The 25013-nt window shown below is 32.9% G+C and overlaps 1 protein-coding gene across 5 annotated transcripts in view; it reads left to right on the top strand.

Annotated features, from left to right (window-relative positions):
• Positions 1–25013, top strand: part of CNTN5 (contactin 5) — a 1627773-nt gene that overhangs the window by 1274260 nt on the left and 328500 nt on the right. The gene's annotated exons all lie outside the window — the stretch shown is intronic.

The following is a 25013-nucleotide window of genomic DNA, read 5'->3' as shown; positions in this document are numbered from 1 at the left end:
ATTAGGATAGATAGGTTTTTCATTTGGAGTTCTATATACTGTTCAATTCAAAGATTCAGACCAAAGAAAAAAATCTCATGTGAAGCCTTATTTTCTAAGTAATCAAAAGTCTTATAAAAGTTCTTGCCTCCTAAAGGAAAATGGAAAATTTCACCTCAATGGTAAAGTAACAGAAGATGAAATAAAGATATGAATCATAGAATCATAGAACTTCAGAGTTGGAAAGGACAGCAGAGCAAGAGAACTCTCGATTCATTTCACAGTCTAACTTGATTTCAACACAAAATAACTGCAGGATAAGCAACAAGTTGCCACATAGCCTCTGCTTATAAGGAACTTTGTTTTTAGTTTTATTTTTATGGCTCCAATTATTTGAAAGCTTTTCTTTATATCAAGTCTAGAATTGTGGCTTTGCAATTTATATGTCTCTATTTCTTTTTAGATTAGGGGGTCAGTAAAGTACAGAATGTGAGCCAAATCTGGGTTGCCACTTGTTTCAGTAAGACTTTAGAACTCAGAGCACCTATAAAACCATGTTGCTGGTCAGTTTGTTAACCTCTGCTTTGTAGTTGTTCAGCCATTCAGTTATATTACCCCATGGACTATAACATGGCACGCCCTCTATCCTCCACTATCTAGGTCACTACTCTAGTTCCTTCAATTAATTCTTTTAAGTCATGGGCTTAAGAGACCTTTGCCCTTCTGGTTTCCTTCCCCTAAAACCTTTGCAGTTTATCAAGGTTCTTTAAAAAAAAAAATGTATCATTCAAAATTGAATGAAATCTTCTAGAAGCAATCTGATCAGGATATAGTGTCAGGGAGACTATCATCTCCCTATTCCTTAAAAATATGTAATTCTTAATGCAGCTCACAATTAAGTAAGATTTTCTGGCTGATGAATCACGCTACTCATCTGCCTGGAATCCTCTAGAAGAGGGTTTCTTAAACTTTTTCTATGCATGACCTCTTTTTGCCTAAAACATTTTTATGCAATCCCAGGCATATACACAAATACAATAGGTATACAAATCAAACATTTATTGAAAATAAATCATAATTTCATGATCATAACATTTAGTTATATGACCCCATATGGGGTTAAAACCACAGTTTAGGAAGCTTTGTTTTAGAAATCCAAGTTCCTTTTCAGATATGATATTCTTTTTAACCAAGTCTCCCATACATTGCATTCATGAATTTACATTCATCCCTATTAAATGTCACCATGTTGAATTCAATTTAGGGTTTTTCTAGCCTGTTAAAATCTTTTTTTTGATCCTGTCATTCAGTATGTTAAATATCCTATTTAGCATTGTGTCATCTTAAAATTTGATAATAGTGCCAGCTATCCTTTTAGCTATGTCAATTATAAAATACATTTTAAAAAGACAGATTCCCAGGGCACTAAAATGGAAATCTTCTAATTTGACATGGATTATTGACAACCATTGGAGCCCAGCCATTTATCCTGTTCTGGATCCATCCTTGTATCTTATAAACCAATGATGACAACTCAAATAGAAACAGGGACATCTAACTCATCCATCAGCATATTTTAGTTGTATTTTGACTGATGAAACTACATTCTGTTTTATTTTTATTTTTATTTTTTGTTAAATATTTCTCAATGATATTTTAATTTAAATTGCACTCTTGAGTGTGATTGGTCTGATACCTCTAATAGATACCTCATTTCTCCATCTTTTCCCACAAGAATAGAATGAGATACTTTATCAAATGCTTTTCTAAAATCTAAACTGTATTTCTAGAATTTCCTTAATCTCCAAGTTTAATAACACTGTCCAAAAAAACAACAATAGCCATATGTTGTAATGTTCTTCTTTAAAGATGTAATATTCTCTGAGAGCAGGTTTCTTGGGGAGTTTCTGGAGGCAGCCTTCATTTCAGTACAGTGTAATAATCACCTCAAATGCAGCCAGGAGTTAAAGTCCAGATCCTTTATTGTCTCCTTCAAAGTAGCATTCTTTTCCAAGTTTTCACTATTTCTTTACTAATGTATTCAAGAAAATTTAAAGGTAGCAAAGTCAAACTCATTAGCCTAATATGGTTTGTAAATTCCATTCAATTTTCTTTTATATTTGTTTTTTGTTTTTTTTTCAAAACTAAAATGTGTTCTTTCCAGACCTGATAGATGGAAGTCAAGTTTAAGGGTAATGCTAGTTGAGTAAATCAACCAAATTATGGATTCCACTTTAAGTAAGTAGTACATTAAAAGATGGCAACCAGAAACAGTCCCTGCAGGATACTACTATAGGGTTACCTCAAAAATTGGTATTTATAATTGAACCAAGCCAGTATTTCAGTCTGCTACATCTTTCTTTCAAGTACTTTATTATTGTTGATATATTAGTTCTAGATCATGTGCTACATACACAGTTTGAGGGAATAGTGGGGACTAATGAAGATTTTGTAAGGAAGATACAGACTTGGACATCTTTAAATGCAGTAAGGATAGAGACAGATTGAAGGTTAGAGATAAAATAAGGATAATGAAATGGCTAACAGGAGGGGAGTAAAAGAAAGTTAGAGAGAAAGGAGGGATGACAGTGGAAAAGCTACCACATTATCTAAACCTGAAGGAGTAGAAGTTGATATCAAGGGGTTTGGAGATAACAAAAATGGAAGAGTTCAAAGTAAATAGACTTTATTTTCTCAGTAAAGTATGAGGCAAGGTTCTCAGCTTAGAGAATAAAGGGAGGGGAAAGTATGGGATATTTGAGAAAAGGAGGAAGGGTATTTGTTGTTATTGTTTGTTTGTTTGTTTTTTGTTTTGTTTTGTTTTTTTCCAGCATCTATCGAGGGAGCAAAATCAGTTAATTAAGGAATAAAAGAATTGCTTTTGCTTCACTAAGGGCCTAGTTGAAATTGGATAACGAAAACTTATAGTGAACTTAGCCTACTGGAATCCTTCCAGCTCTCTTCCCTGTCTTTTGAGCAGGAGAAGAGACAGATAATGGGAATAATCCAAGGTTGAGTTTTGACAAGATATGTATAATTGGTAAAAGGATTAAAAAGCAACGGATTTAACAATAGAGAACAGGGTAACTATCTGGTTATAATTAGAAACATAAGAAAATGAAGTCAGTAGAGTTACTAAGAAAGTACTGAAGGGTAAAAAATTTTGAGATCATTTTAAAAACAAAGAATATGTTACAAAGTTTTAATTTATCAGTGAATCTGAAATGTGGGAAAACTATAATATAATAGAAGAATGCCAGAATTTTTGTCATGTGAGTTATGGAAAAATCAAAGAATGTAGCTGAGGTAGACTAAGGAATAGGCTTTGGTGATGAGGTGCTGGGTCACTAGATGGGGTTGACAAAGAAAGCCTGAAGTAGTGATAAGATTATTCTCTGAGACAAGTCCCGAAGGGCACTAATAGTGATCAGCTCAATCATACAGTCCCATCCCATAAGGAGATTGTAGGTAACCCCTCCTTACTGTATCTAACCAGAAAGACAACTTATGTCCAACCCTTAAGGTTAAATTTCAATTTAATATTTCATATTTATCACATATGATATCTATTGCATTTCTTCATTTTGTCTGTAAGCTCTTCTCATAAATAAGCCAACTTTTTGCCAAAGAGAAACACCATTGTGAATTCTTCACATGATTGAACTGCATCATTTGGTACAAACCCCAACATTTGGTTACAATTGTTCTTCTAAATCTCATCATTTGGTGTTGTACCTCAATAATATCATTGGGAATTGGGAGTTAGTAGTCTTCAAAGAATTTCAATTTGTATATGGAGATCCTCCAGTACAAGAGCAGGAATTGAAGAGGAATCAGATATGGAATTCCCAGAAAAAAGAAGATAGAAGGACCTATGAGCTAATAGATAATAGATAATTATCACAATAAGGGAATGTATGAGTAACAAAAAATGAATAAATAAGAAAACATTACCTAGCCTAATAAAATGAGAATAATAGGTTTTATATGCCTCAATCTCATATAAGGAAATCAAAGATGAATCTTTTTTTTTTTCTGCTTTCTTAATAAGTTAATATGTCATATGTTATCTTTGCTCTATTCCCAAGTTGCCACCCTGGTACAAGCTTTCTTCCCCTCATGCTGGGACTATTACAAAAGCCTTTTGATTGATATCTCTGCTCAGGTTTCTTCTACTTCCAATTTATCATTCATGTCAAAGGGATTTTCTAAAGTACCCATGTGATTTCTGTTAAACACCTAAAGACCAATTCATATCTACATTACAAAAATTATTCTAAAAATTGGAGGTATAAGTCTCTCTACATACTCATTTTACAATAGCTATGAGGGCTGGAAAGAGACAAAACAGAAAATTGTAACCAGATTCATTAATGTATACTAACACAAAAATATTATGTAAAAGCCTTATAAGGAAACTATAGCAGTATATCCAGAAAATATTTTAATATTACTAAGTTGGATTTATGCCAAAGATATAAAGATAGTTAAACATTACAAAACCCATTAGCATAATTATTGACATACAGGACCAAGTTAAAAAAATATGATTACTCTAAAATACGCCCCCCCTCAAAAAAAAAAAAAAAACCTTGACAAAATTGGAAAAGAAAAATCCTTTTTAGCTTTTATTTGCTTCATTTGCAACAATTAAACAAAATCTTAAGAGTATGTGTGTGCTATGCACTTCAACAAGGATATTGTAGGAAGATATATTCTGATGGAAGTGGATATCTTCAACAGAGAAGATCCAATTCAGTTCCAGTTGATCAATGATGGACAGAAATAACTACACCCAGAGAAGGAACACTGGGAAATGAGTGTAAAGTGTTTGCACTATTGTCTTTCTACCCAGGTTACTTATGCCTTCGGAATCCAATTCTTACCGTGCAACAAGAAATTTGGTTTTACACACATATATTGTATCTAGGATATACTGTAACACATTTATTATATATGGGGTTGCCTGTCATCTAGGGGAGGGGAAAATTTGGAAAAGTGAATACAAGGGATAATGTAAAAAAAAAAAAATTACCCATGCATATGTACTGTCAAAATAAATTATATTAGGAAAACTATTAGTATAATTGACCATATTAATAATTAATAAAAAACATATGATCATCTCAATAGATGCAGAAAAGGCATATGATAAAATCCAACATCCATTCCTACTAAAAATGCTTGAGAGTATAGGAATAAATGGACTATTCCTTAAAATAACAACAAGCATATATTTAAAACCGTCAGTAAACATCATATGTAATGGCAATAAACTAGAACCTTTCCCTGTAAGATCAGGAGTGAAACAAGGTTGCCCACTATCACCATTACTATTCAATATAGTACTAGAAACATTAGCCTCAGCAATAAGAGCCTAGAAAGAGATTCAAGGAATTAGAGTAGGAAATGAGGAAATCAAACTATCAATCTTTGCAGATGACATTAGGGTATACTTAGAGAACCCCAAAGACTCTGCTAAAAAGCTATTAGAAATAATTCAGAATTTTAGCAAAGTTGCAGGATACAAAATAAATCCACATAAATCCTCAGCATTTTTATATATCACCAAGAAAATGCAACAGCAAGAGATACAAAGAGAAATTCCACTCAAAATAACAGTCGATAGTATAAAATATTTGGGAATATATCTAACAAAGGAGAGTCAGGAATTATATGAGCAAAATTACAAAACACTTGCCACAAAAATAAAGTCAGATTTAAATAATTGGAAAGATATTGAGTGCTCTTGGATAGGCCGAGCGAATATAATTAAGATGACAATACTCCCTAAACTAATCTATTTATTTAGTGCTATACCAATCAGACTCCCAAGAAACTATTTTAATAACCTAGAAAAAAATAACAGAATTCATATGGAACAACAAAAGGTCAAGAATTTCAAGGGAAGTAATGAAAAAAAAATTAAGTGAAGGTGGTCTAGCTGTACCTAATCTAGAACTATATTATAAAGCAACAGTCACCAAAACCATTTGGTATTGGTTAAGAAATAGACTAGTTGATCAGTGGAATAGGTTAGGTTCACAGGGCAAGATAGTGAATAAAAATAGCAATCTAGTGTTTGACAAACCCAAAGATCCCAACTTTTGGGATAAGAATTCATTATTTGACAAAAACTGCTGGGAAAACTGGAAATTAGTATGGCAGAAACTAGGCATGGACCCACATTTAACACCATACACTAAGATAAGATAAAAATGGGTCCAAGATTTAGGCATAAAGAACGAAATCATAAATAAATTGGAGGAACATGGGATGGTTTACCTCTCAGACTTGTGGAGGAGGAAGGAGTTTGTGTCCAAGGGAGAACTAGAGACCATTATTGATCACAAAATAGAACATTTTGATTACACCAAATTAAAAAGTTTCTGCACAGACAAAACTAAAGCCAACAAGATTAGAAGGGAAGTAACAAATTAGGAAAATATTTTTACAGTTAAAGGTTCTGATAAAGGCCTCATCTCCAAAATATACAGAGAATTGACTTTAATTTATAAGAAATCAAGCCATTCTCCAATTGATAAATGATCAAAGGATATGAACAGACAATTTTCAGATGATGAAATTAAAACTATTTCCACTCATATGAAAGAGTGTTCCAAAAATCAGAGAAATGCAAATTAAGACAACTCTGAGATATTGTTACATACTTGTCAGATTAGCTAAGATGACAGGAACAAATAATGATGAATGTTGGAGGGGCTGTGGGAAAACTGGGGTGCATTGTTGGTGGAGTTGTGAAAGAATCCAACTATTCTGGAGAGCAATCTGGAATTATGACCAAAAAGTTATCAAATTGTGCATATCCTTTGACCCAGCAGTGCTACTACTGGGCTTACATCCCAAGGAAATACTAAAGAAGGGTAAGGGACCTGTATGTGCCAAAATGTTTGTGGTAGCCCTTTTTGCAGTGGCCAGAAGCTGGAAGATGAATGGATGTCCATCAACTGGAGAATGGTTGGGTAAATTATGGTATATGAATGTTAGGGAATATTATTGTTCTGTAAGAAATGACCAACAGGAGGATTGGAGAGACTTACATCAACTGATGCTGAGTGAAACGAGTAGAACTAGGAGACCATTAAACACTTCAACAATGATACTGTATGAGGATGTATTCTGATGGAAATGGATATCTTCAACATAGAGAAGAGCTAATCCAATTCCAATTCATCAAATGATGGACAGAATCAGCTACACCCAGAAAAGGAACACTGGGAAATGAGTGTAAACTATGAGCATTTTTTTTTCTTTTTTGTTTTTCTTCCCAGATTATTTTTACCTTCCGAATACAATTCTTCTTTTGCAACAACAACAACAACAAAATTCGGTTCTGCACATATATATTGTACCTAGGATATACTATAAGATATTTAATATGTATGGGAATGCCTGCCATCTGGGGGGGGGGAGTGGAGGGAAGGAGGGGAAAAATTTGGAACAGAAGAGAGTACAAGGGATAATGTTGTAAAAAAAAAAAATAAAAATTACCTATGCATAAAAAAAAATAAATTATAATTATAAACTCAATAAATTTTTTAAAAAAGGAAAAAAAGTATGTGTATAGAAGAATGCTTCTTTAATACAATTTTTTAAATAGCATGTGTAATAGGAAATAAACATTATACATAATGGAGAAATAACTTCTTAGCACAAACAGGGGTAAGACAAGGTACTCTCTCTGTTATTGATAGTTTCAGAAATGCTTGCTATTGCAATAAGACAGGAAAACTAATTGAATGTATAAATATTAGTAAATAGGAGGCAAAATTATCCCATTTTGAAAAATCATATAATATTTTATTAAGAAAATCACAGAGAATCAATGAAGGAATTATTTGAAACATTTGCTTTAATTAAGTAACAGATACACAATAAATATACCAAAAGCAATCAACATTTCCATATAGAATTAAAAACCACTGGAAAAGGGGAAAAAAGGAAAAGACAAATTACAAAATACAAAAATAATCTGAGTTAACCCACCAAGACATACAAGATTTATATAAATATAACAAAACATTCTTTATAGAAATAAAGAAAAACATATTTACTTCTCATGGTTGAGCTACAACAATATAGTTAAAACAAATACAAATTAAATTTATAAATTTAATCCTAAAGCAAATTATGAAAAAGGGAATTTATAAACTAGGGAGAATAGTTGATTATAAATTCCTAGAATATCAAGGAAAATATAAAAAGGTAGATATTATCATAAAGTAGTCATCATCAAAAATATATTATTTGTGATCTGGTAATGCAATAACTATATCTGTTATATAACAGTTCTATAACTGTTTAAATGAAAGAGTCCAGTGGTGACAAATTAGGATAATTAGATTTAAATTATCAAATATTAAATCATCAGATTTAAAATTACATAAAGCAGTGGTTATTACTATATGATAATGGTTTTTAAAATGTGTAACATGCACTCCTGGCAGTTACAATTACTAGTCTGTCCTAGACCCAACAGAGTACCTTTGACCACTGACCTTTGCAGTGTCAACTCTACCCAGCTTGCCTCCTCTGAGGCCTTCAAAGGTTTCTGGCCATGATTTCTTTAATCTATAGTTTAATAACCGGTAATGCACTCAAGAACAGCCATATGTAATCTTAAAAGCCTTTATTATACCTATTCACATATTGCCCTGACTTACGCCCCTGACTTGTTAACTCCTTAGTGAATACCTGGTCTGAAAACCCAGGAGTTCACTACCAAACTCCTTACCTCTCAGCTATCTATCAGCTTGGCTTGGCCACCCCAGGCTAGGGATTCAGGTTAAAGAAATCTACTGCTATCTGCAGTGGGCTTATAAAGGGCCTGTGAGGTCACACACACAGCCAACCAGCAAGAGAGCTGTCACCCATTACAAAGCTATCTCAATATGGCCAGGATCCCACCCACAGGGCAGTCCTATATCCACAGAGATTACTTCTGGGCCACTCATATCTCCTGTTGCACTGTGGCGCCACCCATTTAAAGGATCTTACAATTCCCTTCTCTTGTTTAGAAGAGAAGATCTTGGGGATATAGTCTGTGCAGTAATGACTTTACTAGTAGGATTATAAGAAATGCTAGTGGAATGGGCAAAGTCAAATTCAATACAAAAACACCTAAAGGCAAAATATTTGTAAGCCAATCCATAAACTGTCTTAAATACATATGAAATTTCTACAATGGAAAAATGATTGATCACATGTCTAGCTGTTTCTCCAGTTTGGAATGAAGCTATAATGTCCATTGGTCTTAAAACATTAAATTTCAAACCATAAGGGTTTTGTCCTATAAGGAGCATAGGAGAGTGAAAAGAAAGATAAGCTATGTAGCTTTTTGCCATGCTCCTAGCTTCTTTAGTTATCACATTTTGCAAATATAAGATTCTAGCAACCTGATTATAAAAGATATGATTTGAAGGTCCACTCTGAAAATGGATATGTAGGGTATATTTATCTGAGCGCTTTCTCACTCACTCGAAGTTCTTAAAAGAGCTGATACCTTTTCAGTGGTCTGTCACTCATACAGTTAATGAAAAAAAGGACACTCGGCTATGAAAGCTTCCTTCCCTGATATCCCTGAATTCTTTTACCTAAAATCAAAGTTTGAATTTCTGATACCTAATTGTACTTCAGGAGTGTGAATCAATACATCTGATATTACTTTTCCTCCTGGGTCAAAGATCACACACTGTCTATTTATTCTAGTGATTAAAACAGCAATTTTCCAAACCATTCTAAACATAAACACTGTTTTATAAGTACTCATAGGGGATTGGGAAATCAAGCCCACCTGTGGAAGTAGAAAATCCACGAGGTAAGAAAAGAGGAGTTCCAACTCTCCAAAGACTATCCTAGCAGTTTTATAAGTATAAAATTCCACTCTCTCTAACTGCAAGGTCTTATCCTTGTAAGGTTTCTTAGAAATTAACTGAACTGTATTTTTAAAATTTTTCTGAATATTTTAGTCAATACCCCACAATTCCTTTTTGCCTTGGGCCATAAAGCCTACTCCTGTCTTTTGAAATGAAGACACAGGAGTTTTGAATGGATTAATGGGCAGTGCTGATGATATTATCGCCCTTCCTTTTCCTCCTCCTTCTTCTCCCTCAGCCCCACCTTGGTGGGCCCACGCAGGTGGGGCTGAGGGAAGAGGGTCTGGAATTGGAAAATTCCCCAAAGGCTGATTTAAAATCCAACTCCAGCTTTGCGCATAAAAAGAATTAAACTTCTTCTCAATGGAAGAGTATAATAAATTCCTTAAAACAATAATACACGAGGTAAACCAACAAAACGTAAGGATGCAGTTCTGTAAAACAAGAGAAGGGAATTGTAAGGGTCCTTTAAATGGGCGGTGCCACAGCACAACAGGAGATTTGAGTGGCCCAGAAGTAATCTCTGTGGATATAGGACTGCCCTGTGGGTGGGATCCTGGCCATATTGAGATAGCTTTGTAATGGGTGACAGCTCTCTTGCTGGTTGGCTGTGTGTGTGACCTCACAGGCCCTTTACAAGCCCACTGCAGATAGCAGTAGATTTCTTTAACCTGAATCCCTAGCCTGGGGTGGCCAAGACAAGCTGATGGATAGCTGAGAGGTAAGGAGTTTGGTAGTGAACACTTGGGTCTTCAGATCAGGTGTTCACTACGGAGCTGACAAGTCAGGGCATCAAGTCAGGGCATTGTGTGAGTAGATATAATAAAGGCTTTTAAGATTACACATGGCTGTTCTGGAGTGTGCTACCAGTTATTAAACTATAGATTCAAGAAATCATGGCCAGAGACCTTTGAAGGTCTCAGAGGAGGCGAACCGGGTAGAGTTGACACTGCAAAGGTCAGTGGTCAAAGGTACTCTGTTGGGCCTAGGACAGACTAGTAATTGTAACTGCCAGGAGGGCATGTCACAAATGGCACCCCACGTTGGGCACCAAAATGCTGGAACTCTGTCTTCCCAGAAATCAGCCTGAGTCAGGATCACTAAATGTCTTTATTCTTGATCTTTTACAGTCAAGGTCAGGGGGGTAGGTCTAACAATCTCACACACACCTTCGTCCCTCAAATGCCAGGAGAGACTGACTCAGCGTCTACATCTCAATTCCTCTTCCTTCTCTACTCCTCCCACACACATCACTTCCCCCTCTTTGTCCCACCAATCAAGTCAGCACAGAACAGCTGGGGAGGGTCAACCTTCAAACAAGTTAATAGGGAACTGTCCAATTGGCAATTAGTCTCACGTGCTTCATTATCCAAGTGCATTGTTCAGTTCTAGCCCTTTACAAAAATGGCATTACACAAAATGTTTGTGGCAGTCCTTTTTGTAGTGGCAGAAACTGGAAAATGAATGGATGCCCATCAATTGGAGAATGGCTGGGTAAATTATGGTATATTAATGTTATGGAATATTATTGTTCTGTAAAAATGACCAGCAAGATGAATACAGAGAGGCTTGGAGAGACTTACATGAACTAATGCTAACTGAAACGAGCAGAACCAGGAGATCATTATACACTTCAACAACAGTACTGTATGAGGATGTATTCTAATGGAAGTAGATATCTTCAACAAAGAGAAGATCTAACTTAGATCCAATTGATGATGGACAGAATCAGCTACACCCAGAGAAGGAACACTGGGAAATGAGTATAAACTGTTTGCATTTTTGTTTTTATTCTCAGGTTATCTTTACCTTCTAAATCCAATTCTTCCAGTGCAACAAGAAAATTCCATTCTGCACACATATATTGTATCTAGGATGTCTTATAACATATTTAACATGTATGGGAATGCCTGCCATGTAGGGATGGGAATGGAGGGAAGGAGGGGAAAATTCAGAACAGAAGGGAATGCAAGGGATAATGTTGTAAAAAAAAAAATTACCCATGCATATATACAATCAAAAAAAATTATGATTATAAAATTAATTTTAAAATATTTTTAAAAATTTAAATAATAAATAAATAAATAAAATGGCATTACACTAGCAGAATAGTATAGGTAAGCAAATAGCAAAAGTAACCAAAAAATCTTATCTTAATATCTGATAAACACAAGAATATCAATTACTTGGAAATGATTCCTTTTTGAAGAAGACCTCTAGCTATAATGGAAAGTAATTTTGCAGAAATTTGATTTAGACCCATACTTAATACCAATGTGCCTTGAGATTCCAGCTAATACAACATTTGAATATAAAATATCTTATTGCTGAAAAAAAAAAAATAGAGGAAGAAGGATTCAGTACTTTTTACAATTGTCTGGGAGGAGTATTTTTAACTAAACAGGGAATAAAGATTAAAAATAAATCATTTTGATTATATAGAATTAAAAATGTTTTGTATTACTAGAATCTGTGAATATAGAGAAAATAAATACAGAGAGGAAAAGGCTAGTATCAAATCTCACCAATAAAAGACTGAAACACAAACTCTATAGGAAATTGTAGCAAACATAGGACCTAGAGGCAGTGTAGTGAAGTAGGAAGAGCATTAGACCTGGTTTCATGGCATCAATCCCACATAAAATAATCTCTTCCTCTAATAATCTTTCCCAAAATGCCTCTTTTAACAATTAAGCAGTGAATTAATTCATATGATGAAAGTCAATTAGAAGTACTACATGAATTTAGACTCTTTAGCCAGTCATGTGAATTTGGTAAGACAAGTGTTTTTAGAATGTTCAGCAATAGCGAATCAGACCAATTAAAATTTCCAATCAAGTTATTTGACTTGTGTAGTTCTCCTGATACATTACTGGATATGGTGTGCAGCCACCTATGTAAGAAGGAGTAAAAATTGACTACTGATGCTTAAATGACTCCAGGTGGAAGAAAAAAAAAATAGCATTATGCTGAAACAATAAAAGAAAAGCCCTATGCTATAAAGCAACTTGAGGTTATCTAATAAAGCAATCCTGCCTGTTAATAATGTTCCGGGGTTTTTTGTTTTTGTGTTTTTTTCTTTACTTTACACCCTCCTTATCTTGCTTTTGCAGCCATTAACACACAATCAGATCAGTCTAGCTGAAGAGGCCTTGGACCAGTTACTGTAATAATTATGTGAATGACCTTTCCAAACTCATCTGAAACCTAGAGGTAGAGGTGGGAGAGAAGAACACATTCAATTTCCTGCTCTTTTTAGTTCAAGCTTATCTCTATTTCAGATAGCATTTATAAATCCTCTTTTTGTTACACTCCATCAAGTGCTTATTAGGGAACCAAGACATTAAAGGTTTTTCCCCCTGTTTTTTATATGTTTATTCCAAATAAGAAAACACCAGTTATCAATTGATGAAGTCATTTTGCTGCGGTTTATGTGCATGATTTTTTTTTTTTTTTCCTCTCCCAAACTTTAGCTGAGCTGTCTCAAATGGATGCTCTTCTGGTCCATTGTAACAGTGAGAATGACAAATATTCCTCTGAGACTTTCTGTGGTATGCAATTGGCAAGTCTTCCTGAAAGAGCCTGCTCTTTAGTTACAGATTAATGATTTATTAATAGTGTTTATTTGGAACTGCCAGTCACAAAGGGCTGTAGAAATTAAAAATAAATTGGGGTTGTGCAGTATTTGTCTATCAAACTAAAATCAAATTACTTAATCACTAGATTGACAGAAGATCTGGGGAAGGGAGTCTGTCACTAGGCCAAGCGATCAATAGATGTTCATTTCTCAGGGGTAAGTAGTGCATGATGGAGCCAAGAGGGAATTACCAGTCACAATTATTGGAAGCCTTTGCACTGTTGCTACTGAGATCATATCCTCAGTACAGATGGAACTGATATGAAAGACTTCCATTTTATCATGGTAAGGATTTTCCTGGCAACATTTAAACATATGAATAATTAAAATTAAGGGCATTAGAGCATAAGACCATGAGTTAGGTTCCATCTAGGAATGTGTCTTGAACACAATAAAGCTTTCTACTAGAAAATTAACCCATTTGCTTCAGTGTTCTCTGTATTTATGATATGGTAGTTTTGGAAGATTTACAAAAAATAACATTCAATTTTACCCTTTTAAGATGTTATAGTACACAAATATTAAATAATATATTTCTCACTGCTATATCATGCTATAGATTATGACAAATTATATTGATCGTTTTATTTTGCTTTCATATGAGCTATGGAAAGTAGCAGAAGGCCTTCTTGGTGTATGACAATATCACAACATGTGTATCATTTGCCTGCTATGATTATTTGAATGATGTAACATTCTAACGCTTTGGCTGAGGAAATGTGTATGAGAAAGTATACTGAGTGGGATATAATTCATTTGGAAAGCAAGGGAAAAGGCAGAGGAAATATTTTGGGTATAATAAATAGAATACTAGTCTTCAAGTCAGGGAGACATGGAATTGAATCCCACCCCTGATACTACTTCTTTTATGACCATGAAATCACAGCTGTTAAATAGAATAATAATAACTGAAAAAGACTTAAATAATTTAATAGAGCATATTATAAATCACTATAAATAAATCAATAAATTGCAGAGGCAAGATGAAAATACTGGGAATATTTTCATTCAGCTCAAGTTTTTTTTCTCACTGATAATTTGATTATTACTATTTTCATTAAATTTTATCTGTAGAAAATACTTTGAGTTCAATTGACAAACAAGATCTAACACTTAGATAAAAATTTTTCAAATAAAATATAAATGTTCAAATAGCATGTCTGTTATCTTTGTGCATGAGTAAAACCCCTTTAATTTTAGAACACCGGGAATCTACATTTAATTGTTGGTTGTTAATTTATTTAGGAAAGTAAAAAAAAAAAAAAATGTTTTATTCAAATATGATAAATGTTATAATTTGAATGTCCTTTGCCTAAGGTACTTAATCATAAAAAAAAAAAAAAAAAAAATCTCCTGCTGAATGGAATCAAGAAGAATCTTTTTCCTCAAGAAGCTGCTAGAATGCAGGGGTTGTATTATTTTTTCATCTTTTTATCCCCAATACCTAGTGCCTAATATTTGTTGAACTAAACATCCCATTCCGTTCCTGGTGAATATATGGACTAGGAAAGGATTAGAAAGAAAATTCCCTAAATATAGATATTTCCCAAGATTCAATCTTTGGCTTTTTCCTCTTATCTTTCCTTATTTCTTAGAGTTTTCATATACTTCCATGTATACTGTAACTACTCTTAGAGGGCTGACTATCCAATCTTTATTTCTATCTCTAATCTCTCATATTTCCAGCTATCTACAAGACACTTCATTTAGAAATAGCATCATCATTTCTGAGAACCTCTAAAATCAAACTTTTAATCATTCCAAATAAATTGGCTTCTTCTCCTTACTTCAGTAATTCAGTTAATGTAACTACTACTTTTATATATTCATTCAAACCTTACAAGTTTAAATTCCCCATGACTCTTTCCTCTCCATCATATCTTATATCTAGGTAGCAAGTCCCTCTGAGTCACCGTTGGTGTTTAACTATTATTTAAATAATTTATTATTACTCTTTTACATGTTTATACATTTTTTTCCCACAACTAGATTGTAAGCTCTTTGAGTTAAGGGGATACTTCTTGGGAAAGGATTTTTTTAAGAATGAGGGACCAATTTGACAGGAAAGGTTAGAAGCAACTTAGAAAATGATTTAGAGAAAGTATCAATATACATTTTAACAAGTTGAATCATGAGTAGGGCATATTTTTTCTCTACTGGAGAAATGAGACAGAGCTATATGAAAAAGAACTCACAATACAACAATCAATGAATATAGTACAACTCTGATTATGAGTCAACAAAAGAGTAGAGAACTAAAACTAGTTAACAGGGTAGATATGCCCCACTTTATAAAATTGACAAATTTACCTACTATTTTTATAAACCAGCCTAGTGTGATATAGGTTGGAATGAATAAATTGCTCAGAATCCAGGCATTTGGAGTAAATATTTTTATAGAACTGTGGTGTGTGTGTGTGTGTGTGTGTGTGTGTGTGTGTGTGTACCCTAAAACATTCTGTTGAAGAACTTTTCATTTTAATATTAAGTACTATGAGTTATGATCAAAACTCTGGAATAAGCTGTATGAGAACCTCAGAAATCATCCTCTAATCATAAATCATCATGGAATTATACTCATATTTTCAAAGTTTATATAGGTTTGAAGCCACTTTGATTCCTTCTCCTTTGCCTCTTTATGTGTGTGTATACATATATGTATATATATATATATATTGTGTGTGTATATATATATATATATATATATATATATATATATATATATATATATTTATACATACATATTTATATCATCTGAATACATAGTGACCTTATTAAGATGAAGCCACTCTTTGAGACTCAGCCTGAATCAGCAATCCTGTTTATATACTAACAACAGATTTCCAGTTATTGCCTTGGGCTTGATATTTTATAGTACATTAGTTTATTCCGTCTTCTCCCACAGTTCTATGATGTTTTCTCCCCCGATCTTCTTCCATGTAATAGCTCTATGATGTTTTGTGATGAGAAAATTAATGAATGATTTCTGAGATTCTCTTATAGCCTCTTCCAGATTTTAAAAATGCTAAAGCTAATCTAAAGCTTTTAAAGCTAAAGCTAAAATTCAGATTAGGATGACAAAATCTTCAATGGTAAATTTTACTTCCTCAGCAATGGATGTAAATTTAGACTGAGGGTGATTAAGTTCTATATAACTAATTATAATTAGCCCTATTATTCTGGGTTGGTTTATAAAAGAAAAGAAAAAGATAATTTATGCATTTATTAATTCATAAAATGGGACAAATTTGGTAATTTATACAGGGCTATTTTTCCTGGTGGACAAAATCCATCAAGGAGACCAAATTATTAATTTAGAAAATTGATTGTTGACCAAAGAATTAGAAAACAGGGTATTCTTTCTTGGTGTACCTTTTTTCCCTAAATTTTCTAGTTTTTAAAAATGTATATCTTTGCTTTGTGTACCTCCCCACCCAAGCCAGAGTACTGAGATTTACCTAGATTAGGTTCTTTTTACTTTTTAATTAAAACTAAACATCTTCAGTTTGGGTGGGGTTTTGAATAAGATTGAAAAGAATGTTAAATCCAATCTCATCTTTAGTCCTATTCTTTAGAAGCTGGCTGAGGAACTCACAAGGCCTTGATTTCAAAATGAGTGAATTGAAAATGGAAAAACCTTAATCTCAATTGAAAATTGGTTGTTAATATGAAAGAGAAACTATATGTCTCAATTTTATTTTAAATTTTTCTCTTTGTTACAAATTTAATAATACTCAGCAAATATAAACATTTCAATATAAAATAACAAGAAGAATGATTATGTAATTAAGTTTGAATTATTTTATTGGATATTTTGTTTTTAAGCTAAATATGTGTGTGTGAATATATACATATATATCATAAAATATATATTTATAGAAAGATTATGTTCTATATTTTCTTCTTATTGCCTTATGTATTCTCTTATTTTCTTCTGCTTTCTTCATTCAATTCAGGTATATTTTCATTTGTTTCTCTGAATTTTTCATTAGTGGTTTCATACAATATAAAACTATTCCATTGCATTGATTTTCTACAGTTTGCTTGATTATTCTCCAATTCATAGGCATCATTGTAATTCACTTGTATGCAACTACAAAAATGCTGTAAAAGTGTTGGTGCATATGAGATTTTTCTGTCTTTAGCGTCTATGAAATATATGTCTAACAGAAAGATTGATAAGACAAAGGGTAGGAGCATTTTTTAGTGTAATTACAAATTGCTGCCCAGAATCACTGAACTCAGTTCACAGCTCCACCTAAAGTGCCCACTAATTAACACATTTAAACTTCTCATTTTCAGTCTTCATTTTCCACTAAAAATCTAAGGGGGCACATTTTTTTTTTTTTTGGCTTGAGCCAAAAGCCTTTTTTGGGGGGTTAAGTGACTTGCCCAGGGTCACACAGCTAGGAAGTGTCTGAGGTCAGATTTGAACTTAGGTCCTACTGACTTCAGGTGCTGGTATGAGGGGAAAATAGTGGGCCGTTACCCTGTATGTAAAAACAAGCACTTTTGTTTTAAAGGTATTCTTTATTAATTTGTCTAAAAGCTAGTTAAATTAGTTACTTGGGGAAGCTAGATGGCACAGTGGAGAAAACACTGGGCTTGGAATCAAGAAGACTCATCTTCAAGAGTTCAAATCCTGCCTCAAATACTCATTAGCTGTGTGACCCTGAATGAGTAATATAATGCTGTTTACCTCTGTTCCACATCCATAAAAACGAGTTGGAGAAGGAAATGGAAAACTACTCTAGTATCTTTGCCAAGAAAATACCAAATGAAGAAAATCCCAAAAGGAATCATGAGTTGGACACAAATGAACAACAACAATAGTTTGCCTGCTCTGGTGAAGTGATTTGGGATTTATTTTGGAGTTTCTTTTTGTTTTACTTATTTGTTTTTCCTGTAATGTTATTAAGAAATATAGCCAGTTCCTAATCTTGATTGATTTAAAATTAAAGAGGTTATTAATACATGTAGTTGAAAGAAAAATAACATTCAATCATTATTTTTTTTTTAATACAAAAATGCATTCAGTACATGTCTCTCCAAAGATAATGTATGCTCCTTGAGGGCATGAATTATCTCATTTTAGGTAATTTTTTTTTTAATCTTATTTCCTAGAACATAGGAGACATTTAATAAAAGTGATTTAAGAGAGTTGTCTACACAGTGTCTTCAGCCAGAGTTGACCTCAGAAATATGAGTCTTCCTGATCCCAAGCTTGGCACTCTACCCATGGCACCACTTAGCTACCTCACTTTATTATTTTGTCTTGGCTATATGTACCTACTAAATGGCAAATTCCTTGAAAGCAGTAATGGTGCCTCCTCACATGTATTTTCTACTGCCAACACCTATCACAGTCACTTGTACACAACAATCACATTTTTAAAATTTTAACAGTTAATCTATTAAGCCTATTTATTTCTCTAATTAATTATGAAATCTTGCCAACTAGATAGTACTAAAAAAAAACTTTGGCATTAAGGATGCAAAATGAGATGGAAATCAGAAAGAGACCTGATTATGTATTAAGTAGATATTTAGTTATTTACAAAACACAGCAATCACTTAACAGAAAATTTGTTGAAATAAATTGCATCCGGTCCCTTCTGGAAAGATTTCCATAGGTTGCTAATCAATCATTTATTTCTTGATGCATTGAACCAATGCCTATTGTGCAGTCTTTACCCTTAAAGAGTTTCTATTCTATTTGGAGGAAGGAAAAAGTATACAAATAAGTAAATATAAAAAATCAATATTAATCAAATGACAGTTTCTATGACTGTTGCATACCAAGAATGTTAATCAACTTTTTTTCATAAGCTTGAAATTAAAATTAATTCTAAAGATTACACCAAGAATTCTGGTTACAAGAAAATTTAGATCAAATTGGAATGCTGCACCCAATATTTCTTGAGTTACATTCAACAAATCTAATAGTGCTTCCATTAGATGAAAGTTAATGAAATAGATTTGCATCCATAATATATAATTAAAGTGGTTTGGAATTGCTTATTACTTTGTATGGTATCACCTGATATCTCTTACCTTATTATTCATCCCTATAATTAGCTTGATTTGAGTCATAAATGGCATTGATATAAATAACTGGGGGGAGAGGTTTAGAGGGGAGGAAAGTTGTGTGAAAAGTTAGCTACCCTCTATCCTCACTGTCCCCTGCGACTATATTAGGACATAGACAGTTTCCTGCCAAGAATGGTAGTTGAATCTATTGGATTTGATGTGTTGATTGTCTGGGTATATAAACAGTTAAATCTTCAGAAACTAAATTACAGAGACAGGAAAATTTAAGGAACTTAAAAAAAAAAAAAAAAAACCTAAATACTTTCCTTTTTCAATTCTTTACAACACAAAATACCAGCACCTGCATTTTTCCACCTGTCTCTGTTGTTATTGGCAACTATATTGTGTAAAACTCTTTTCTTATAAAATTATTATAATATTATACCTCAGTCAGAAAAAATAGTTTTCAGTTAATAATCAAAAAATTAAAAATCATTGTGTAATTTCCTAAAGGTAATCTAACCTATTCTTCACCTACTATTCAATTGTGGGCCCAGTTCAATGTTCATTTTCAGTATCTGATCATAATAGTTGGCATAGAATTTTAGTGTTTGACAAGTATTTTACCAATATTATCTCATTTGTGCTTCACAACAATCCTGAATGCTGTTATTATTCCCATTTTATAAGTGAGGAAACTGAGGCTCAAAAGGTTAAATGACATCCACAGATTCTTAGGCGTAGTCTTTGAGTCTTAATTTGAACACAGATTTTCCTGACTACCAAATTTAGTACTCATTACACCATGCCAACTAGCTGCTAGAAAATGTGCTCATACATTGACTCTATAAATTGGCCTTCCAAATATTCCTGACAATAAGCATTCTTCATTCATTAAATTTTTCCCATGTGTAGTTAGACAGAACTCTTATGAATGATTATGAATCTCAGTGATTATGAATTTTTATATTATAAAAATATAACTTTTTATATTAAAAATGTTATAATAATCATTTTATTCTAATGAAGAACCATTTTAAAGATGATCCCATGTATAAGGAATTTCTCTAATATTTGAGATTATAGGCTGGACATTTGACAATGTCCCTGACAATGAACAATACCCTTGGCAGTCAGACTTTTCCCTACTTTATGCTTCCTTTAAATACATATAACCAGAGGATGACCCAAGTTATTTATACTTTTGTATATTTTAATGAGTCTTATGTAATTTTTAACATAAAGCTGTTAATAAAAATAATATAATACTTTTAATGAAAAATGGAGAGAGGCTTCAAAATCAAGAACCAGGAAGACCTAAATTCAATTCTGACCTTGATACATACTCTGTGACTTTGTCTCTTTAATTCTTCTCAATGCCCAAGTATCTCTCTAATATTAAAAATTACAGAGAAAATATCAAATTTAAGTGAAAGATATTCCTGACTAGGAAATCCCTACCCACTGGGAGAATTTGTAGTTCCATTTCAAAACTAACAATAAAATTGCTATTTATCATCAACATCAATTTGTAATGCCCTCCCCCAGAAAAAAAAATCTTTCTGGTATTAAAATCTATCTGCCTTTTAGTGATGATGCTATATAAATACAAAATTGACTTTAAATAATTAAAATGGTAGTTAATCCAGTGGAGATAGTCATAGAAGGCCATTAAACTATATGATATCTCATCAGCAAAGAACTATTAAAAAAAAAAAAAAACCTTTTAAAAGTAACTATTTTAAAAGAGTATGTCAAATGCCTCATTTTATAGAAAAGCATAATGAAGCCCAAAGAGACTTAGTCCAGTTGATAGTGCTAATAGACATAGATTAGACTCCAGGTAAACTGACCCTAGACCAATATACTTTCTACTATTGTCTTGTTCCTCTTGTAGATTTAGTTCCATTCTCTTAAGAAGGAGACACAAAATGGAATGATGCTTTTAGCAATTGTTAAATATTAGAATACACAAATGCTTGACAGGAAAATTACTAAGAATTTCAAGATAAAAAAAACATCAAAACAATATTAATCCAAATGTTTTCACTGGACTAGTCACATATCAGCAGCTTCAATCATGTTTAACTATGTGATTGATGCTGTTTCAAACATGTCTTACAAAATCAACATTCTGGTGAACATAATTCAAAATCCCTCAAATTTTGTTCATTATCATTACTTTATGTCTCTATGTCTTACCTTCTGCATAGCTCCAAAATTCTAGAATGCATTTTTAAGGAGGAAGTTTGTGACCATATGGATAAGGAAGTATTGGTCATAAAAAAACACAATATGACTTTACCTGAAACAGCTCATTCATGCAAAACTAACCTTCTATCCTTTTATATCAGAGTAAACTAATAAATCAATATTAAATTCTGTTGATATAGTTTATCTAGTTTGTAGCAAGGATATAAAATGAGTTTTTCATACTATTTTAGTAGAAAAGTTGGAGTGATGTGGGCAAAATTATCGTCATATTATAGACTCAATTCTGGTTGAATGGATAGACTCCTCAACCAGTTGTTGATCATTTATTGTCAATGTGGAAGGTCTCCAGGTATCCTAAGCTATTGAATATTTTTACCCTTTGGCTTAATAAAAGGCATAGATGCCATGCTGATCAAGTTTACTAGTTACACATGGTTGAAAGATTTGTTCCATGACAGTCAAAATTCCATAGAATTTTAATTATGGAAAGAATTCTGCTGAATCAAGATGAAATTTGCTAATTAGCAAATTAAATATCATCCTATACTTACAGTCAAAAAAAATCTTCTTTACAAGTACAAGATGGGAGATGTATGGCTCCAAATTATTTCATCTGAAAAAGGTCTCAGCTTATTATGGAACATAGGATCAATATGAACAAATATATTATGGAAAGACAAGAAAGTTAATGTTGGCTTAGACTGTATCAAGAAAAACATAGTATATAGGACTAGGACTATGATAGGTCATATGACCTTATATCTCTGCACTGGTGAGAACACATCTCGAATACTAAATTTAATTCCTGGCATCATTTTTGAGGAAGGGCATGGAAAAAATATAGAGGAAAGTAACTAAAATGGTTAATGGCCTTAAATTTAAAATTGTCTGAGGGAACCAGGGTTTTGCCTGAGAACAGAATATCAAGGAAAATATCTGAGACACATGGAATGTCAAGAGACAGGGGTAATAGATTTGTGATGCTTGGTCCAAGAGGGGAGTTACCTGATGAAAATTATAGGTGAGAAATTAAATCTTGATATAAAGAAAAGCCTCCAAATTAGAGCTATCCAAAACTGAACTGGGTGGTTTTGGGAGGTAGTGGATTAGTCCTCATAAGGGTTCTTCAATGAAAAGCTAATTAACAACTTATACAGTATTTTGTAGAAATGTTTCTAGTTCAACTTTAGGTCAGACTAGAGTACTTGATAAATTCCTGCAGGTCGCTTTCAGCTCTGAGATTTCATGATTCTATGCTCTGTGTCAATAGCATTCTTGTTGGTGTATGTACCTGTAAATGTTTTAGGGGAAGGATGTTGATATTAGTGGATTTGAGTTAGATTTATGATTTTAATGGTATGAGGAACTCCTCAGACAAAATTCTTTCTATAAATTAAGAACATCTTTAACCATCTCCTTAGCAGTTTAGAGTCTTCAATTAATGTCTAGAGGATTGAGGTTAAGTGATTTGTCCAGTCAATTTGTGTCAGAGGAAGTTCTTGAACCCAGATCCTATGATTCAGAGATGGAGTTTCTATTTTCCCAGTGACAAATCAGAGAGAGATCTCAAGTCTTTAGAAATTACTCTGGTTGAGGAAATTGAAACCCAGAGAGATTATGTGATTTGCCAAACTTAATACAGATTAAAAAGTGTCAGAAGCAGGATTTGAATCCTCTTCCTCTAAATTCAGAACCCAAATTCTTTTTAAAGCACCATATTTTTTCTCTTCTTGTTTTCCTTATAAGAAAATATGATCATAATAGTCTGCTTATTTATAATGTTCAGGTCAACATTTTGTTGTTATTTTTAAAAATTGTAAATTATTATTTTTTACAGTGAAATTGACATACTTTGCTTAAAGAGGAACACAACTGAACATAAGAACTACACATACAAATCTTAAAAAAAATATTGAATATGCTTTATTTATGATTTCCCCAATGTTATCACTGATCTGTGAGGTGCCTATGTTTTACCCAATAAAAAAATTTTCAGTGAGTCTATACCACTCTTTACAGAGTTTTTTTTTTTTTTTTTTTTTTTTTTTCCCCCAAAGTCTGACCATTGGAAATTAAGTGGAAATCCCATATAGGTATCTGTATTAGATATATCCAAGTTTTTCCTTTTTCTTTCTGGGAATAGATTGCACAGATTTTCTACAAACTATAAATCAAGAATTTTAGGACCTTGTAGGAATGTAGTCCCACTCAATCTTTCAGTTCTTCAGCTGAAATTGAATCACAAAGAATTCTTGTATTATCTTTCAGCTTATATAGCGTCATGTGCCATGGTTTTCAGACAAGATTGTGTACCTATGACAATGCATCTACAAATATAATGCCTCGGTCATTTGTTGTTGGTGAAGAGAGTCAGCTATCATTCTTTATGATAGTTATAAGATGAATACTTTCATTTTTCTCTATCTCAAAAATTATTACCTGTCTCTAATTTTATATACTTTCATAATGAGATGTTTTCATGTTATTGTTACTGATCTTAAAACTTGATCTTTTAATCAATCAATCAAAACTCATTTCTTAAACCACTTACTGTGTGACAGGCATTGCACTAAGTACTTAGAATTCAAAGAAAGACAGAAGCAAGGTCCCTGCCCTATCCCTATAATTATTATTTAATTCCCTCACTGAAGCTTATATACCTAAGATAGGGTCAGAATGTGGTTACCCTGGAAGGAGATTGAAGAGATCAAAACTAGTTGAAGAAAGATCCTTAGGAAAATGCATATATTTCTTATATTGAATCACTGAACCCTGTTCTACTTTTGCTTTTCCTGAACTCTAAGATCTATATTCCTGTAACCAAATAAGACTATGCCTTAGCTAATTAATTGGCTAGATGCAATTTGTAGAAATACTAGGGAGTCAAATCACATCAGATCATTGTACTTGCTCTGTTTTAAAGGACTTTTGTGCATTTCCAGATCCCAAATAATATAGCACCAAAATGCAGCTAAAATACAGGTTGTTCCAAATAAAGTTTTTGGAACTTGAATCAGAATCCCAACAGTTAGAAAGAGCAGGGATTATTATTAATTTATTATTAGTTCAGTCCATATCCTCCAAGATATAGCTGCCTCTAGGACACTCAGACTAAGACAACAGCTGTGAACTCTGGAGCCCACTTCATTTTATTATATAACAACATTCCAGAGTCTCCAAGTCCTTACCTTTATTGATCCCTAAAAATTGTTGAGTTATTTTGCTAATGAAGACTTCTGTTCCTTAGGTAGTTTGTT

The sequence above is a fragment of the Sminthopsis crassicaudata genome, chromosome 3 (assembly GCF_048593235.1).
Source record: "Sminthopsis crassicaudata isolate SCR6 chromosome 3, ASM4859323v1, whole genome shotgun sequence".
Taxonomy (NCBI): Eukaryota; Metazoa; Chordata; class Mammalia; order Dasyuromorphia; family Dasyuridae; genus Sminthopsis; species Sminthopsis crassicaudata.
Note: the sequence above shows the minus strand (reverse complement) of the source record. Positions and strands in the feature narration are given on the sequence as shown.